We start from the raw sequence: 20,745 nt of genomic DNA on the forward strand, positions 1-20,745 counted from the left end.
CATTATAACAACCCAGCTTTAGTAGTAGAGAAGGACCCGAAAAGATTGCAATCCTTCAGTGTGTCCCAAGAAGCAGTGTGTTTTATGGAGTCGCCCATTGATTAATGCATCTGCCATTCTGCGCGCTCTGTCTCATACCGGGGCTGCCAGAAAAATGGATTATTGCTGTGCTGTGCTATTCCGTGTTCTTGCTGGAGTCTTTGTCACGCGCGGCAACTGTGCCCAGACTTTAAAAGGCAAGTGGAATCCAGCAGCCCACGGCTTTTTCTGAGACTAACAGGATAAAGAGCCGGTCAGAAAGTCACACAGCCAGATCGTTTCCTCCTAAGGCTGTGGTGGGTTTCATGCACTGTAAAGGTGTTTTTTTTTTATTTATTTTTTTAAGTTCTGTGTTTAAAGTTGCAACTTAAATTAACACAATGAAAACATTAAGTCAATAAATTAAAATTAAAATTCGAGGGAAAATGCATTTGACATGATGACCTGCTATAAGGAGTGACGTGATTTTCTTTAGGTTTTTTTCAATAGTAAGATCAAAAATCAAACATTAATGTTACGGTAGCTGGTGTTATTTATATCACAGATCAGTTCAGCAGTTTGCCTTTTCATATTGCCATGGAGCTTTGCTGTAAGTTGCTACCTTGTGTGATAAACCTGAAAAGTAATTGAAGGGTATATAATCTAATCAACGATAGACGGTCCTCTTTATGACAAACGGGTGTGCATGTGAACTCTAGACAGTCAAAACATTTGGTTAGGTTGGTTCATTGAAATTAAATCATTGCCAGTCGTCATCTTTTTGAATCAAGCTTGCTGGCAGAATCTTTCAGGGCTCGATGTGTGCTGGATGGGTACCGGTTCTGGAGCTGCTGGACAGGGCTTCTGAGTCCGGTATCTCCCTCTGTTCCCTCAGAGATGTTTATAGGAGGGATCTTGCTTCCCTCTTGGAAATCCTGGCCTTCCTTCACTGGCGGAAGCTGTAAGGCGGACTGTACCTTCGGCCAGGTTCCTTTTGAAGTCATTGGATGATCTGCTAAGTGAGGAGCTCAACTCTCCATTAACACCAAATGGGTCCCAGTGATTGGTGCAGGCTAAGCCTACCTTGATGAACCAATCCTGGGTCCCAAATAACAATCTTCTGTTATGCGTGAGGTCATAACCAGAGTGCTTTTCAACAGGAAAGGTAAGGGGTGACAACATGTACTAGTTAGTCCCACCGATCTTCCTGTCTGTTGTGGATCAAAGTGTCTCTCTGGTTAATTGAGCTATCTGTGACTCTGGATCAAAGAGCACGTCACCCTTAAAGTTTAAGTTTGTGGCGAGAAAAGACTTTCTGTCTCCATTATATCACATTCTTCTTTCCTCTGAAAGGGGTTTCCTGCACGGGTTGCCTACTGTAAACAGTTGTTCCAGACATGACATGCACAGCCCTTCATACACAGGGGTGGGAGCTAGCTTGAAGCTGACACATTGCATTTCAAAGTGGTGTTGGTTTTTCCAGTCCCTTGTGTTAGTTCTGTGACCAGGCCTCTTCGCAGGCCTGTTCCATTTAACTCTCTTCAGTATGGGCTGCCACCACACAAAACTTGGACAATAGAAAAAGGTGGATCCATGGAGCCTTTGATATTATAATTGGGCTGGCCATGGCCGGAGGAAGGTGTTGCCTTCCCCCTTCAGAGATGCTTTGATGTACCCGTGGCTGTCACATTCCAGCTAAATGTGACAGGGAGAAATGCGCCTTTAGGCTGTGTCCCCCCAGAGTACAGATGTGTTTGTTGTGCGTTGAGCATAGGAAAATGTGTGTGGATTGGCCCCATACATTTTCTGAGCTTGATCTCCCACAATTCTAATTACAAAACTTCAAAAAAGTCCAGGCGAGTTCACACTCCCTGTGCGGATGGTGGAAACCTCAGAGGGAGTAACTAAAATGCACTGTGAACCATCAGTGTACACACTGGTACTACACTACCTTGCCAGACAGCACATTGCTGAAAGTCACAAAAATCAAGGTCTGGTTATCTGATTGACATCAGATAAAAAGTCCATCTACAGAATTTTAGAATATTCACTCTGCCTTATTATCTCTTTCACTGTTGCTTGCAAACATTTGGATGCATTTCGATTATGTATCACTGTCTGTCTCTTACCTATTTATAGTCTAGTCCAAATATAGCAGATAATGTCAATGAATTGTTCTCTTATTTTGCACAACCATATTGTATTGTGTGTATACATCTATTACGGAATAAAAACATCCATAAAACTGTTCATTAACACAATACAAAATCCGCCCACAAATACAGTTAGATAAGATCAGATGCTTTGAAATGCTAATAACTGCTTAAAACTAATATCAACTCACATAAAGTGCAACATCATTGCATTTTCATTTTATCCTATACATGTAGAACATTTGGAATCAATAAACAGTATTGTAACTTAACCATTTCTTGGTGTGCACCTGCCGTGGCGAGACATGATGGTAGTGTTTTCCAGAAGGACATTACTGAAATATGGCAATACATTTCTGAAGATATTTTGCAACCTATCATATACAAGAGACACAAGTGGATTCTGTTTTCTTATATGTGTGATTATATCTAGGTCAGCTTTTGACTAATCATTTAAAATAAAATTAAAATTAAAATACATTTAAAAATAGAAATATGTGTTATTTTCTCTTAGTTACAATACAGCAGACATATGTATTGTCATTTTGTGGTTGATGCAGTGAGCACTGACGTACCTCTATGCATTTAAATTTCTCCCTAGCAAATTAGCATGGTCAAATATTGAGAACTATTCAAATGAAAGGATGTGTTCATAAGGGATGTGTGGAACAACGCACATCATAACAACTGTTACGGTGTGTTGATAAGGGCTGAATGATTTGAAGCCGACAGTGTAATATTTGTTGCTTTGTGAAAAAAAGCAAATGTATGTAACACACTATCATGAAACAGCTGACACAATGTAAACACCATCAAGGTTAAGAATTCGCCCCAAGATGATAATAACTTTCAATCTTGTAAACTTTCAATGGCAAATCAGTTGAATGTTAGGAAATTGGTCTGTTCCAGATCAGAGTACACACATTAAATGTAAAGGTTCTTATTGATATAGTGTAACAATTTTGATATAACGTGTATAGAAAGTATATGCTAAAAAATATATATATATATTTGAGCCATACTATACTTTCACAGAAATTAGTTGTATTGCCAGCATTAGTAAAAATATGCCTTGACAGCAGAGATATGCCATCATGAATTCAACATTAAGAAAGGGCACAGTTTATAAATATATACGTGTCGTGTGCCCACTCAATCAAGTGGCTCGATCTCTCAAGTAAAAGGGTAAGGTATGTGCAATTTAAACATAAGGTTTTAGAACATCCATCTCTAGCTTGGGAGGAGGAGTCTGAAATGCTATTGATTGACTTAACCCTGAATAACTCTATAACAATCAAAATTATACTTTTCTACCGTCACCTTGGAAATCTACGGCTTTCATTGAACCATTTGTTGACTGATTAAGCCCTTAATTACACACAACTTGTGATTTTGGGGGACCTGAATTTCTGCAGAGACTGCCCAAATAACTCCAATGTCAATCATTTCAGGGACTTGCTTATCGCACACAAGCTCTGCTTACTGAAAAGGGAGCTTCCTAATATCAAAGGTAAAGGTCTTGATCAAGTATTTTTTAAGCAGAGTACCTTCAAACATTGGGACGAATTGGATTTTGCCTTGCAGGAGAACAAGGATGAATAGTTGTAAAATTGCCTTCTGGGCAGTCACACTTCTACAAACAAAACAATGACAGTTAAGCGATATAACTACTTCACGTTATTTTGTAACGTGGGCCGAAGGAAGGCTATGCTCTTAAAGAGGGGTGTGAAGGTGAAACAGTAGTGTGAAAAGGGGTGTGAAGGTGAAACAGTAGTGACCCCAACAACACAGTTTCACAGTGCTAAATAAAGAGAATGTTCATTCAAGGTTCTATAAAAATATTAACACTTTAATTAAACACACCATCCAATTGCACGTAGAACAAATCGGGAATACTGTACAGAAACTCACCACAAAGGAACATGGTTCCAGGGGTGGTAGGTAAGTAATAACCACAAAAAGGATATATTGATGAAAACAGGAGCAATCATGACCTATATAGTCTCTAGGCTCCAAGTGGACTGAGGGGACAGTTCAGTGTCAATAGTACCTGGATTCAGATCTTTGTGGGATTGAATGTCAGTGTGAGCTGATCAGGCTCAGTTTGGGCACATAGGATCATGGAAACCCTGAAAGCAAGCAGGCTGTGTGTGGGGGTGTGAATGTGGGTGCTCTGTGCAATTGAATGCCCGCTCTTCAAGGATGCAGGTCATGGGCAGTCCTGGGAATGCTGTGGAATTGGCCAGGCAAAGTCAGGCTATATCTGCTGGAAGGGGTCGATGAGTGACACTCCGGCAATTCGAGTCAGTGGGTGAAGGTCATCAAAGTAATGATCTTTGGTGCTTCTATGTGCGATCAATGAGACGGCAGTTCAAGGTTTAGCTGGACTGAGCTATGGTGGTAACCCATGCTTAGAATTGGCCTGTGACTCTACAGTGATTTGGTATGGACCCTGGCATTTAGCAGTCGCTTTGGGCCTATGAGGTGAAAAGATTTGGCTGGGATACGATGCAGTGTCGAGCAGGTTGAAGGTGCAAGCACTGTTTTATGGGGTGGAGGAGCATAGCAACCAGCACCAGTGACTTCCCTCTTGTTCTGGGTGCGATGAAAGGAGAGCGACTGGTTTGGTGCGTTGAACAGGGAACTTCAGGCTGGTCTAGTCGTCTGGTTACTGTAAGGCCCTTTCAAGGGGAATTATGGATATGATGGTTACGTTCAAGGTCTGCTCTCCCGGTGTAGAGTGGTAGGACCTGATCCACAGCAGAGGTTACTCCTGATGTGCACTGGGAGTGGCAGGGAACAACTCTTGCTTCTGTCTTGGATGATTCCTTCTTCACATCAGGCTGAATGCGTTGGAGAGTACAAATGTCCCAAAGGAAGTCCAGTTAGATCTTCAGAACAAATCTGTGGCCTTAAAGGATCCAAGAGGACTTAGCAAATCTCCTGAAAGGGTGGGAGACCCTGTCTTTTAAGGGTAAAAGTCCTCCTGTGATTCCACTAGACATAGCCTGTTTTAGTTGTCCATTCCCTGCTCTGGAATTGAGTAGACTTTTCCTTGTTGATGCCACACCCAAAGTGCTTTGCTACAGAGGACGTGGAGGGGGGGAAAGGAGAGTGATGGACAGTGAGAATCAAGATGTTGATAATGGTTTCCCATTGATCAGTGCCATCCTGCCTATCATAATCCTGCCCCTTTCCATTTTACTGAAAACTAAGGCATTTAGAGATACAACACCCTGGTGTGAGGCTACTGCTTTTAAGTGGGTGTGCTCTCATGATGTGTGGGCCAAGGGCAGCTTCCTGCTGTGTGGCTGTCTTGGGTGGAGGGTGTTACCATTTGGTGGGCTACACCCGGCTGTCCAGAATACACACGCCTTCCAGTGGAGCGGGTTCAAAGGAGGTGACACATATGTGATATCCATTGGAATGTGGAAGTTGTGATCATAGGAAGCACCATGCCTAAACATAGACATAGCTTATATTTAGAGTTTACCCTGCCACCAGCATGGGGGACTAATGATAATCATTGTTTTGGGTACAGCGGGCATATCTTAAATGCTGCATCTGCAAGGCAGGGACTTGGCTGTCTAGGCGGCTGTGAAGTGGGCAGCTTCTGACTTTCAAACCTGCTTTATGCCATTAGTAGAGTGGGTTCCATGGATTATATTACTGATGCGGCAGGGCACGAGTGCACTATGTCTTTGGCATGGAGTTGATGAGAAAGGGTAAATCCGGTTAGCAGATGCCCCATTTTTGAGACAGAATTACCCTCATCATTCTATTTGTTAATACAAATAAAAAAGCCAGGGCTTTGCACCCTTGCCAGATAGAAATTCCTAACAAAAATACTTAGTATATTTTATAGAAATAGCACAAGAGAAATAAATACATACAAATAAACCTAAGCACCTTTCTTCTCAATGTAAGACATCCCTCATGGAGCTTCCTGCATGCTGGAATGAAGAATCATGCTCACTGTTCTTTGAAAGCCAGAATTTTTTTTTTTTAGAGCGGTGTGACACTTGTATCCTCATTACAGGCTAAACAAAGCAAAACATGTTTCTCTCCTTGATTCACTTCTCATCTTATTCAAATGAAAGCTGATCTACAGAAAATTGAAGCTTTTTAGGGACATGCGTCTTCTTGTAGAGTGCCTTCTTCTAAATAATCTCTTGAACTGTACAAAAAATATATTTTTTTTGTGCTGAAGCTTTAAATGGTTTCTTTGTTTAAAAAAGAAACACATTAGCACCCGGGGCAGGGGGCTTAGCCCATCAGATTATGCGAATCGTGGGCTGAAACCTATTGTCTCAGCCCACGATTCATGGAACCCGCAGGATGCCTCCCCATTGCGGGCTGGCATCGTCCTTCCTCCCCTCCCCTCCTGTATCTTCATTTTTTTATTTTTATAAAAGATCTCCGGATCCCTTCCCCATCCCCACTTAACTGATTACGGCAGCGGCCCAGCTTCCCTTTTCTGGCAACCATGGTGATAGAAGAGGGGCTCCATATGTATCAGTATTTTAATTAATTGAATGGGACGTGTGCCGCATCCCGTTCAATGAATTAGATTACTTCTTTTTTAGCAACCTGGGTTTCTACTTTGATAACCCAGGGTGCTAATGGCCTTGACCCCCTGTTCCAAGAGCTGGAATGGGGGGTCATTGCCCGGAGCCCTCTTAAACCACCAGGATACCAGCAACCTTTATTACCGCTACCGGCAATTGGTCCCGCAGAATTACCACTGGATTATGAGTGCTGGTAAGGGTAGTTAATCCCCATCTCATGGAGTCCCATAAGACTCTATGGGGGACTTTTTCAGTATTACAGATACTCTAATGCCAGTAATACTAGCTATTCTTGCTGGTGGGGTGGTGGTGCGTAAACATACCAGTAAACAGAATTACTGGCATGTTTATTCCACATTGGCACATTCCTAATGCGGCCCACTGTCCACTGTTTCTCTGGTCTGGACCAGTCATAACGATTCTAAAATAAACTCTTGCTCCTCTCTTTTTCATGATAGCATGATAGTCCTGGAGACTAGTATATATATATATATATATATATATATATATACTAGTCTCCAGGACTATCATATATATACATTCCCAAAAGGATTCCCTCTTGTATTCACTACATTAGTTTTACTGGGACGAGTAGAAATATTCCAGGTCTGATGATCTTCTGTTTAAACTTCTTTAGTTTCACTGGGATGAGTATGAGGATACCAGTACTAATTCTCACTTATCTTCCCTCATTTGTTATTAATGATTCTCACTATTTTCTGCCTCTTTGGTATTACTGGGATGAGTATGAGAGAGTAGCAGTAATGATTCTCACTTATTTCCTCCACTGTAGTATTACTGTGATTATTACGGAGATACCAGTAATGATTCCTTTCAATCTCCACTGTTTGTTCGTTCTTATCAATGTCCCCATATAACTTCCCACTCTCCTTAGGGAATATTGAGTTGTATTCCTTGCTGGTACAACTATGAATATTAGGCTTATTATGTTTGTTATCCCTCCAGGGTCTCCCACTTTACATGTTAGCTCTCTTATTTGGGGTTTGTATCACAAGACTGCGATCAGAACGGGATGCTTCCTTTTGTTCTCCAGGTTTGCTTTTGCTTTTCGACTTCCCTCTCTCATTCTGTGCATCCGATCCATATAAGAAATGGGTGTGCGCTCTTGGCATTGTTCTTAGACTGAACAATCCACTTGCCCTCGGTCATGCCACCACTCATGACTCAGTGCATTCTTACCTTGTGTTGCCTTCGTTCGCTAATTTGTTTCCTGTTTTCAAGCTGCATGTCCCGGTCTGGTTCAGAGTTCCACACAGAGCTGATTCTAATCTCCCAGGTTTTCTCTTCTGACAGGAATTTGCCTCTTTTTATGATGTTTATCTGGGCCTTCCCCTTTTGGTGCAAGAAAAAGCCTTCAAAATCCCCAAATAATCGAAAAGGGCTGCGCTAACCCTGGACCAGTTCACAGGGCTGGCAAACAGCAAACGCCAAGCGGGGAACGTGTATTTCAGTGGTTCGCGGGAAGTTCCACACGCGATTGTCCTGTGTACGTGTGCATCAGGGGTGCGTGGGAAGTAACACACGCAAAAGCAGCAGGGTACGTGTATTTCAGGGGTGCGCGGGAAGTATCACACGCAAAAGCAGCAGGGTACGTGTATTTCAGGGGTGCGCGGGAAGTATCACATGCGATTCCATCAGGGTAAGTGAATTCCAGGGGTGCGCGGGAAGTATCACACGCAAAAACAGCAGGGTACGTGTATTTCAGGGGTGCGCGGGAAGTATCACACGCAAAAGCAGCAGGGTACGTGTATCTCAGGAGTGCGCAGGAAGTATCACACGTGATTCCATCAGGGTACGTGTATTCCAGGGGTGCGCGGGAAGTATCACACGCAAAAACAGCAGGGTATATGTATTCCAGGGGTGCACGGGAAGTATCACACGCAAAAGCAGCAGGGTATGTGTATTTCAGGGGTGCGCAGGAAGTATCACACGCGATTTCATCAGGGTATGTGTATTCCAGGGGTGCACGGGAAGTATCACATGCAAAAACAGCAGGGTACGTGTATTCCAGGGGTGCACGGGAAGTATCACATGCAAAAGCAGCAGGGTACGTGTATTTCAGGGGTGCGCGGGAAGTATCACACGCGATTCCATCACGGTACGTGTATTACAGGGGTGCGCGGGGAGCACCACACGTGAATTGCACGTGTGGGTCCTCCCAGGTGTTCCCTCTACACCCTCCACGGCCCCTGCAGGTGGCCCACACCACAGGGGCCTACCCTGCACATGTCCTGCAGGCACCCCATCCACCATGGCCATGCCCCCCACCCAACCCACATGTCACCTTGCACTACTGCCCACCAACGCATGTCCCCCTGCATCCCCAGCCACCAGGGCAGCCTCCACCAGGCCCCCACCCATGTCTACCACCACCCCCACCCCCCAGCAGTGCAGGGGCAGACTCCACCAGGCCCCCACTCATGTCTCCCTGCACCCCCACCCCCCAGCCACCAGGGGAAGCCTCCACCAGGCCCCCACCTATGTCTACCACCACCCCCACCCCCCAGCAGTGCAGGGGCAGCCTCCACCAGGCCCCCACTCATGTCCCCTATCACCCCCACCCCCCAGCCACCAGGGGCAGCCTCCACCAGGCCCCCACTCATGTCTACCACCACCCCCACCCCCCAGCAGTGCAGGGGCAGCCTCCACCAGGCCCCCACTCATGTCTCCCACCACCCCCACCCCCCATCCACCAGGGGCAGCCTCCACCAGGCCCCCACCCATGTTTCCCAGCCAACATGTCACCACAATGTAGATCCCTGGCCCTTATGGTCAGCCTCCAAATGGCAAACACCCACCCGAGTATTGCATCCACCCACTTAGAAATGGCAAAAACATGATAGAAGCCCAATTGCAAGTCTGGAAATGAACACATGTCCCTCACATACACCCAATGGGTGTCAGTGAATGTCAAACCCATATCATGATATGCATGAAACCAATGAGATGATACTACACATTGAAGTTTGAAGAAAAAATATGTATTAAACGCAACATAAATTGAATAAAAAATAAAGAAACAATAATGGAAATTAAAAATACAGCAGGTACGTGAAAAAATGCAAAACCACAAATCATAATGCAAATGAAAGGTGTCCAAAGTCACAGTCCACAAAAGTTAATCCAATGGAAAATTAAAATCGAAAACCATTGCTCCATGGGGAAATCATAAAAAAAATTAAAATCCAAAAGTCAACTATGTACAGATGAACAATCCAGGGTCCATGATCCCAACCGAATAAATGAAACCTATCTAATAACACTACCTAAAAAAATAAACTATATACAAAAATGTCGGCCATTGTGCAAAAGGTCCAAAAAAAATGCTAAACCAAAGGAAACCTAACACTAACTACAGAACTATTTACAAGGGCAGCGGGCTAGTCCGACGGCTCACTTCGGGATGTTCCGGGCCAGGGCATCATCGAACTCCTGCTCAATGTCCCGGAGGCGCTCCTCCTCCATGGCCCCGAGGGTCTGCAGGGCCGTCCACATGTTCCCCCCAAACTCCCTGCGTATTGCCTCGAGGCACTCGGCACGCCTCAGGGCCCTCCGCATGGAGTTCTCCGCCCTGACCATCGTGAGCCATGCCTCTTCCGCCCGCTGCCGCTCCGCATCTATGGCGTGGCCCAACCGCTGCCACACGGAAGACACTTCCTGTCCTGGGTCCTCCTGCCCTCCGGCCGATGCCTGCCCCTCCGATGTGGAAGGCCCCGAGCCATCATGGCACCCACCACGTTGCTGCTGCTGCGCCTCTGCCCGTGCACTGCCTCCTGCTGCCTGCACATCCTCCGCTGGCTGGGGTGCAGTCGTTGATGTGGCCACCCCTGCTGGACGTCCGACTCCCGACTGTGGCAGGGATGCCTCCTCCACCAGCCTGGCCGCACCGTCAGAGGCAGCTCCACAGGGCACCCAGGTGACTGATGGGTGGGAAGATGGCACGGAGGACGACTGGCGCATAGGGGGTTCAGTTGAGGAGGGGGTCGTAGCAAGCCCCATCAAACGGAGGAATCCGGCCTGGGTGACCTGTCCCAGTAGGCCGACGCGGTCAACGAGCCATTCGAGATGACATGCAGTCTCCTCATGAAAAGACTGCAGGTCACCTCGCATGGCCCGTTGACGCAACGCCACACCAGTCAGGACAGGCTCAACCAGGACCCGGATAGCCACGTCCGCAGGCAGAGGAAGGCCAGTTGTCGTGAGCTCATCCCCTGCCTGAAAACGGGTCTGGACGTAGGCATCCCTGCTGGTGCAAGATGATGCAGTGACAGGATCAGGGACAGGATTGCACACAGGCACCTCCGCGGCGACCTGTGCTGCCTCCTGTCCCTGGTCCTGCACTGCACCACTAGCACCAGTGGAATCCCCACCTCCAGACCCCATCTCTGTTGCTTGCACGGCCTCCTCCTCCACCAAACCCCCCACCAACCTGGATGACTCCGTGCCATCTTCCCCCGTTGGGCCCTGTGGGGTCCCAGCTGCCCCTTCTGCTGCCGAGGAGTCCAACTCCAACCTCCGCCTCTTGGACCTCCCCCCGGCAGCTGCGGCCTGGGATGCGGCACCGGACTCTTCACTCCCCGACGAGATCACAACCTGGGAGGGGAGCCGGGCCTTGCGTCTCCGGCTGGTGGTGTGATCCCCGCTGCTGTGCTCCACAGCACCTTCTCCGCCCTCTTCATCATTTGACGCTGCAGACAGGGAGAAATAAAACACAGGCATCAGGGCACTGTACAATGGACACATACACACATGACAGTTGCACATGAGTGGTATTGGCAAACCTCAGACATGGCATCACAATCGGCAACACACATGTCATTTCAACTTGTACACATGAGCCATACCACAGCCACATTGCAACTGCCAGCACCATCCATACACATACAACAGCATGAGCAGGCAAAGGTGAGCCAGACATCACATGCAACACAGGGAGTGCACTACACATGCACGCACACCACCACACTTGCATGCATGTGTACACCTCAGCCAACTGTCGCAGTGTTCCGATGGGCATCCATGTCACATCTCCCAATCAGGCTTCCACATCCTGCTGTCACATGCATCCATGTTGCATCACTGTTGCACCCTTGTCAAATACACACACATGCACATGTACACAGTGCTGATACATGCAGCTGAAAACAACATGCATGCGTGACATCACAAACATGCCCACTTACATACACATTCATCCAAACATGTGTGCCCACGCAACTGCATTTGGCATGCAAGCCGACACACACAAGCACCATCCATGTCTCACACATGACAGCCCTCACATGTGTTAGCCTCACGGTCCTGTACACCCCCACCCATACTCGGCCCCATACAAACAGATGTGCAACCGGCACACTACTGGCACATCACCACACGCACAGCTTACAATCATGAAGCATGTACACTTACCGCTCGACTCCAGGCGGGACTGCCTCTCAAGGACCTGGACGTGGAGCGCTGGGGATATGCGTTCCAGGACCCTTATCGGATCTTCCGACAAGTGGCCCCGGTGCCCCTTATCATCCGCTGCCTTCAAGAGGCGCCAGGCTTTGCTCAGGGTCCTGGACCTGAAGTCCTCCCAGCACTTCTTGACATGTTGGAAGTCGCGGACAGCCACCCCCTCCGCGTTGATGGCAGTCACGATGTCGGTCCAGACCCGAGTCCGTCCTTCCTTGTCGGCGTGCACCCTTCCGTAGAGGGCATCATACTGCCCCAGGACTTGCTCCACCAGGACACCAACTTCCCTGGCACTGAAGCTGGTGCCCCTCTGCCTCTCTGGCCGGGGGTTGTCAGTGGTGCCAGATGTTGCAGTGCCCGAAATGACAACCCCAGAGGCAGGAGTGGGTGGGCAACTGGGTCCTGGGGCTGGGCTATGGAGCGATGGAATCGCAGTCGGGAGTCTTCGGTTCCAGCAGGGCTGGTCACAGCAACAGCACCCCTGGCTGATGTGCAGGCAGCAAATGGCAGGGCACGTGGGCAGCAGGCAGTCAGGCAGCAGCAGATGGCAGGTGGGAGCGTGCTCGGGGCTCTGGGGGCCAGTAATTCGGCCTTGTGGGCAGGAGCGTGGTCTTCCATGTGCTTACGCGTGGCCAGCTTGATACGGAGTGATTTGGCACGTGAAAATCCTGCACGTCTGCGTGTAAATCGAGGAAAGGCCCTTAGCGCGTATGCACGTCAGCACGCATATGCGATTTCATTGGACCAAAGGCCCTTAGCGCGTCTGTGACGTGACGCACGCGGGTGTTTCCCTCATAACACGTGATGACAGAGCACATGTGGATTTCCAACAATCGCGTGTAAAACTTCCCCTGCACCCCGAAACACACGTACCCAGGCTAATCGCGTGTGGGACTTCCCGCGCACCCCGAAGTACACGTACCCAGGCCAATCGCGTGTGGGACTTCCCGCGCACCCAGGTACACACGCACACGCTATTTTTCACACATCGGGTGTCTGTGTTTGTCGGTACCCTTTTGCACCTCATTTGTCCTAGAGGGCCACTGTATGGACCATTCATCATGGCTGTATATGGGTGCTTTTTGTTATCGCACATTTTGGCGCACATATTTTTCAGGCGCAGGGACGCTACCGCCGGCTTTCTTGTGGCATACTTGTTTGGCCCTGTGCGCGTCTTTGACCGTGCGCTGGTTTGCCCTATTCGATTCCATGAATACGGGTTGTAGGCGAGCGTGTGGGTGTTCCGCGCACTTGCCTCCTCTACTTCCCCCGTGACGCCCATATTTTCACGCGTTGTTCCTCATTCCGAGTGTTACGCCCCGTGTTCCGCCTACTTTTGTGATGTGCGCCACGCTATGTGCGATTTCGCAGTGGGCGTGGCGCACGCTGTTGGATGACCTGTGCGCCGGTGTGCGCGGCGCACATTTTTAACGCACATCCAATGTTTTTCTCGCGCACGGACTTCCATGAATCGCTGTGCGCTGGTTTCCCTGCGATTTTCGCACTTGCACTGCGATTTTCTCACTGTTCCTGCGATTTGCATGTTTTGGCACCTCTGCGCGGGAATTTTCGGCGCACGTTATTTCCATGAATCGACCCCTAAATGTTAATATTGCCAATTCATGTTTGAGCATATCTCTCGGGACATGCAAGAACACAAAATACACTATGATGTCAAGCAACCTGGTCTCTGGATGAATTTGATGACTTAGTCCCACTACATGTCATTGATGTCTTGTCTAAAATCCACTATATCTTCTTCCGTAAATGCAAGTTAGTCAACTAATCAGTGTCTAGCTTCTGACACAAGGCAAAGTCGAGGATATGGTGGTCCACTGCAAATTTGTAATGATATAATGCAGATTGGCAGTGTCTTTTGCAAATGTATGTGTTTTAAACATGAACTGTGCCAATAATCTAAGGCCTTGTTTGACATTTTATCATTACAACCTAATATCTCTACTCCTATCCCCAAGATAGTTGGGAAGAAACCCAGTTTGACACTGTCAAATTCCCTAACACCAAAATAAGGGAGTGTAAAAAAGCCATGTCCCCTTGACACATTTTTGGGATTATGGTGATATTTGAGCCCCCTTTTCAATCCTTTTTCTTGAAAAGCATATGTTTTGAGCATACATGTTGCTGCATTTGCTTGTCCGTTCACCCCTACTCATGTACCCAGAGTACTGTTGTATACTAGTGCTGCATTTTCTGTGTTCTTTTCACAGGGTTATTTGCTTATTTTATTTTGTCAATTGATTGTATTTTTGATTGTGTTATTAACATATGTATATCTGTATAGAGCCTTGACTGGACATTCTTTTATTTCGGAGTCCTTGCACATTTGCTGTTTGGACTAATGCTACTGACCCTTCTGAGAGCATAGCCTGCCCCACTTTATCATGAAAGTGAAGGAGGTATACCCATTGGGCTGTGTCTGTTTTACCTTTGTTTGGGATCACTGCTAGTTTAGTTGTAGTGTGGGGCTGAATTGCCAGTACTCATCCCTGTCCTCCTGAAGAGATGTAGTCATGTTGTCATATCCTCGCTGCCACCTTTCTCTTTTTCCATCGCTAGTCGAGGATTTGCAAAATGTGTCGGATCTTCTTCACTTTCTCCTGCATCCATTCAGGCTATCTGCAACCTAGATTCTGAGAGGAAAAACTGCAATTGAAAAAAATAGGTGTTATCTTGAGTAAGAAGTTGTACTAACCGTTGATTAGGCCGCCTTCGCGAGGCAATTATTGCAAGGATGTGTTCATATTTTGTTTGTGCTTAAATATCGAGCGGAACGGGCAAGAATTGGCGCCCCGCGTACAGAAAGGCTGCCAGAGGCACGTGTTTGTAGAATAACACTTTCAGCTGTCTGCCACGCGAGAAAATCTTCTGAACGAGTTTGCCAGGTTCATAGAGTTGCCTGTGGGGTACAGATGAAAAGGTCACTTTTAATAATATCTCTGGAACTGAGAAGCGCACAGGAAACACAGTTGTTTGCCCTCAGGATAATTTGGGGAAAAGATGACACTGCTTTCTAATTTAATAATAAATGTGAATTAGTGAGGTTTTACCATGTCAAGTAAAGTGACACATTCGGGTTGAACACCAGGGCTCCGAAGTGTTTGGACACAATCACACGGTTCAAGTGTATTGCAACCCCTTCAACTCACTGTGTTCACTGTTTTCTTTCTCAGGGGCATAGGGGGAAGGCGGCTTTACCTGTATACTAAGTGGTGTGCAGAGCAGACTAGCAATAAAAGGAGGGCACACAGGGACCACTGCATAGCACCTTTCCATGTCTCTGCCAGCACTGGCCTATAACCTTGCCCGTCTCGGGCGGATAGCTCATTGGCAACGTGTTCGCCTTGAAAGGAAGACGACACGGAACAACACAGATTTGATCTCTGGGTTCACGCTTAGAAACATCTGGCTATTAAGCGCGTTATAAATATCATATCATTCCAGATATTTGGTTCCCACATATTCAAATAATAGTGCGGGTTACTCCCCATGCTCCAAGACAATATGACCTCACTGATGTGGATTAGACAGTATATCAAATCTTGAGCATGTTACTACGGTCCATTGGCATAGAGGTAATCATATAATATTACTAATTATAGATACAATGGGCTTCATTACGAGTTTGGAGGCAGCCATGCCCTCATGTCTGCCTCCAAACTCAGGTCCTGGTTCTCAGAATGGGGACTTACCAGGTCATTCCAACCTTGGAGGACCTGGTAAGTCCCCATTCTGAAAATCATTCTCCATTCCCATTCGAGCCTGCATAGGGCTCAATGGGAATGGGGAAGGAGCTAATAACGGGCCCGTAAATTACAGGCCCGTTATTAGTTCCCTGATCCCTTAGCGGCTCCCAATAAGGCTGGCTTTTACCAGCCACCCTTAGTGGGACCCGCTAAGGGACCTCGGAATGCGGCGGTAAGTGGTTAACGGCACCAGCATCCTTACCAGTGCCGTTAACCCCTTACTGCCAAACTCGTAATGACCCCCAATGTCGTAATGTGACAAATTGACTTCTGACACAAGTAGAAAGATAAGTAGAGTCTAGAATGGCCACTCAGCCCTCACATTTCTACAAACCAAGGGCCCACACAATCCTAAAGTTAAAACGGGCACAATCAGGAGATTTACCACCTTTGCTTTTTGTGGTAATGTGGGCTGAGAGAAGGCTATGCACTTAAAAGTGGCGTGAACATGGGTCAGTAGCGACCCAAACAGCGAAGTATAACAAACCAAAATAAAGGAATGTTCAATCAAGCTACTATAAACATGTATTCACTTTAAACATATCATATACAATAATAACTAACTAGAAAAACACTACACAAAACACGCCCATGAGGAAAGAACACAGAATAATCAAAGATAATATATGTGGCATCATGTGTAAGGAACCATGAGTGAAAAGCAAACAAAATCAACCATCTTCTTGAAAAAGGTTATGTACTTGTGAGCAAAAATTGTTCAAAGGGATCTAGGCAGTATCTAGGGCCCAGAAATGGACCAAGCGGGCAGTTAGCAGTGAATAGTAACTTCTTTTCAGTTCTTTGTGGTCCAGAAGCACCAAACCAGACTTCTTGGTACTGTGTAAAGATCCGGAAAGAGCAAAAAGCAGCAGCTGGGTGGCAGGTGTAAGAGGGGGTTCTGCGGTTCAAATGTGTAAGACAGTTGTTGAATCGTGCTCCAAGCAGTTCAATTGCAGAAAACACTATGATCCCGGCTGTCTTGCCTCTCAGGGCATGTAAAATGATGGAGATCATGGCAAGCAACAACTCGCATGACTTCTGGAACTTCATTATAGATAATGACAAGGTACAAACAGGGTCCCAAATAAATGCGATAACTGAAGAAATGTGAAAGGTCAATTTCACTGATATCTATACATCAGACGGGGATATTGAGCCGCAGTGGCCTGGGGAGAAAGATAGAATGGGTGCTAACATGGGACTCAGAATATTTGTTCCACCTAATTTCCAAGAGCTTTGGGGCCAGATGACCTGACGATGTGTGCCCTTAAAAATAATCCGTAAACTTGGGTAGGTATCCTTGACCATATGTTTAGGACAATTCTCAGAGAGAAAGCCGTGCCAGAGTCTTGGTTAACAGCAATCGTAGTCCATATATTCAAAAAGGGCTCTTGTCTAAGTACTTCAACTATGGGCCAATTTCCCTTCTGGATTGCCCAGGTAAGATTTTCACAAGTATAGTATTAAGGGACCTGTCAAACTGGGCAAACAAGAATGATAGGATGGATTTATTCCAAACAGGGTTCTGTCTAGGGGTTGGGGCAAAGATGAACGGGTTTGTGTTGGAACTGCTAAATAAGGGGGCAAATAAAAATAATAAGCAGCTTTATGTTGCCTTCGACTTCTCAATGTCTTTTGACACTGTCCTGAGGAATAAGTTATGGGCCAATCTGGAGAATTGGGGTTGTCCTCCTGCGTTATTGGTGATCCTGATAGCATTACATATGGACAATTCCATGTGTGTGCGATTGGATAGAGAGGGCAGATTATCTGCTCCAATCAAATCAGCGAGAGGCCTGAAGCAAGGCTATTTATTGGCCTGATCCTATTTATTCTTTTTCTGTCTGATTTGGGCAAAGCCTTCCTGAATATTACATGTATTCCCCCAAAATTATATGCTACAATGATCAATTATTTATTAAATGCTGATGACCTGATTTTAATGGACCACACGCCCATCGGGTTGCAGCGTCAGCTAAATGCTTTAGAGGCCTACACAAAAAAGAATAACCTATTAGTGTTCCCAAATTGAACATTTTTATAATGCAAAAGGGCCCATGAAAGGCAGGAGGACAATTCAAGTGGTCCATCAATGGGAAACACTTAGAGAGTGGACTATTTTGTATACTTGGGTTTTTCAATCTTCCCAAAAGAAAACAGAGCCCTGCGGTTCTCCGTTAAGAAACAAAAGATTATCGCACTGGCCGCACAGGCTGCTTTCCTGAATAAGAAATGTGGGAATTTCTCGTTAATACCTGAAAAAGAGTTTTACTATAAAAGGTGGTCCCTGTGGTGATGTATGGTGCAGAGATGACACTATTCTCGCTTAATGGGCAATGCTGTAAGCTCGAAAGTGTGTTTTGTAGGAAAATGTTAAAGTTACCAGCTAGTGTTCCAGCCCCGGTTATAAAATATGCATTGGATGTAGTTGCTTTGGAAGCTTTGGACAAGTGGAAAAATGTAAACTTTCTACATAAGATTTACCTTGTGGAAGAGAGATCATGCTGGATGCTGCTAAAGTATGGGTTAGAGAGTAAGTCCCCAGCCTCTCTAGTAGAATTGCACTGACAGTGCATGGAAATATTAAGTGTCATTGATTCCTCGGTGGACTATTTATTAATTAATCCATTGAATGTGAAAAAGAGAGTCTGGGAGACTGGATTGACACTATTGATCGTGTTAGGAAATACCACCTATTCTTGGGAATACTGTTAAATGTTATACCCTATAACACATTGCCACACTATCTGAGGAAATGACCAGACCAATACCGGCGAAGCCAGTTTTTGCAATGTCACCTGAATTTGTTCTCTACTAACGAAATATAGGGTGCATGAGTCATTGTATGCCGCAACTTAAGGTTTTGCAGATTCTGTCAAATGGAAAATTCGATTGAAACTGTACAACATCTGATGGTTAATTGCCCTGACCTGAGCGTCCAACGCCAGACTCATTTTCTCATCTTTTGAAGGACTATAAGGTGGTATTACAAGGATGGTTATGGCAACGCATTTTGTTGGACAAATCTTTTAAACGGTTGTTGGCTGCTACACATTTCTTAAAAGACGTTTAAGCGCCATCGGTAAGAATGGAAAGTGAGGATTAGATCCTCAGCTGCAATCCCAGGGGAAGTTTTTGTTGAGCTATTAAGCTATTCTAATGAATTGTTACACTTGTTTTTTATTATGCTGTTGATGTGAAGTTATTTGACATGTGGTGCTATATGAAGGTTAAGCTGATGTCAAAATGTTTTAATATGCTTCTTTTATTCTTATTTCTTACCATGTTTTGTATGTGAAAAGTTCCTTGTGAACTATAAAACATTACATAAATAAAACATTCACTTTAATTAAACACATCATGTACAATAATACCTAACTAGAAAAAACACTACACAAAACCCACCCCTGAGGAAAGAACACAGCATAATCAAAGATACTATATGCAGCACCGTGGCTAAGGAACCATGAGTGAAAGGCAAGCAAAAGCAACCACCTTCTCGGTCTTGCCTCTCAATTCAGGGGCTTAGGGACAACATGCTCCCAAGCATGGGTGAGGCTGGCACACAACTGCAGGGGGTCATTCATCACAGTGAGGTCCTGGGTAGCACTGCGGCTGGCAGAGAGGTGGACCTGCTCCAGCAGCAGGTCACTTCTTAAGTTGTTGTGACTCCCACTCAACGGACTCAACAACAAGATGGATCCTTGTTCTAGGGCTCCCAAACATGGGGGAGGCTGGCACACAACTGCAGAGGGTCCTCCAACATTGTGAGGTCCTGGGTACTGCTGTGGCTGGTAGAGAGGCGGGTCCTGTTCCAACAGCAGATCAATCCCAATGATCCCTGGGGATAGTTAGGGGACAGAGTGTGCCTCTGCTTTGGAACACCTGCCATCACCTCACAACTGGAAGACTTTGGAAAGGACTGCTCTCTCAGCTGGATCTCAAGAAATCTTCTCAAGTGATGATCCACAGATGCTTCAAGATGATTCCCACAAGTTGTGGGAGACCCCTTCTTTTATAGGCATCATTTACCAGGTTATTAGTCTAAAGATAGCCTGCTTTAGGGGTTCAATCCATGTTCCTGAAATGTGTGGACTTTGCCCTTATGATGTCACACACAAAGTGCTTTGCTCCTAAGGAAGTGTAGAGGACAGGACAGAAAGAGAAAGGCAGAGAGAATCAAGATGGCAGAATCCACCCAAAACTGCACAAATGCCTCTGTGGTTACACCAAACCTTCCCCCTTTCCTTCTCATTAGAATCAAAAGCCTTTAGGAATACAGTCCCATGGTGTGAGGCGTGGCTCTCTATGAATGAGTGTGCCTCTTGTTTTCTGTTTGTATGCCAGCATCATGTGGAGTGGCTATCCTGGGGAAAGGGTATTTTATGCCCGTATAAGAGAACAAAGAGAAGAAATCCACCATGGCTACAGTCCTGTCAGTGGAAAGAGGTGGGCCTTGACTGGGAGAAATGTGCATTATCCTTTCACAGATGAACTGGGTGCACAGGGCTGACGTGTGTGAAATCAATTTAATGTAGGTGGGATATCTTTGGGAGATGCTGCCACCATACACTAATTAAGGTATGGCTTGTATTTACAGTTTAGTGTGCCACCAGGACAGGGTCTCTGGAGGTATGTTTTATTTTTAAAACGGGGTTCATGTTTTAAATGCAGCCCTGCACTGCAGAGGCTTGGATGTCACTGCAGCTGTCAAGAGGGCACCTGGCACTGGTAGAGCTGGGGCTGCGAATCAGGATACTAATG

At 46.1% G+C, this 20,745-nt stretch overlaps 1 protein-coding gene across 7 annotated transcripts in view; it reads left to right on the top strand.

Annotated features, from left to right (window-relative positions):
- TENM2 (teneurin transmembrane protein 2) overlaps nt 1-20,745 on the top strand; it is a 3,863,575-nt gene that overhangs the window by 3,264,037 nt on the left and 578,793 nt on the right. The window lies entirely within an intron of this gene.

This window comes from Ambystoma mexicanum, chromosome 3q (genome assembly GCF_040938575.1).
Source record: "Ambystoma mexicanum isolate Mex_15411 chromosome 3q, UKY_AmexF1_1, whole genome shotgun sequence".
In the NCBI taxonomy this organism is placed as follows: Eukaryota; Metazoa; Chordata; class Amphibia; order Caudata; family Ambystomatidae; genus Ambystoma; species Ambystoma mexicanum.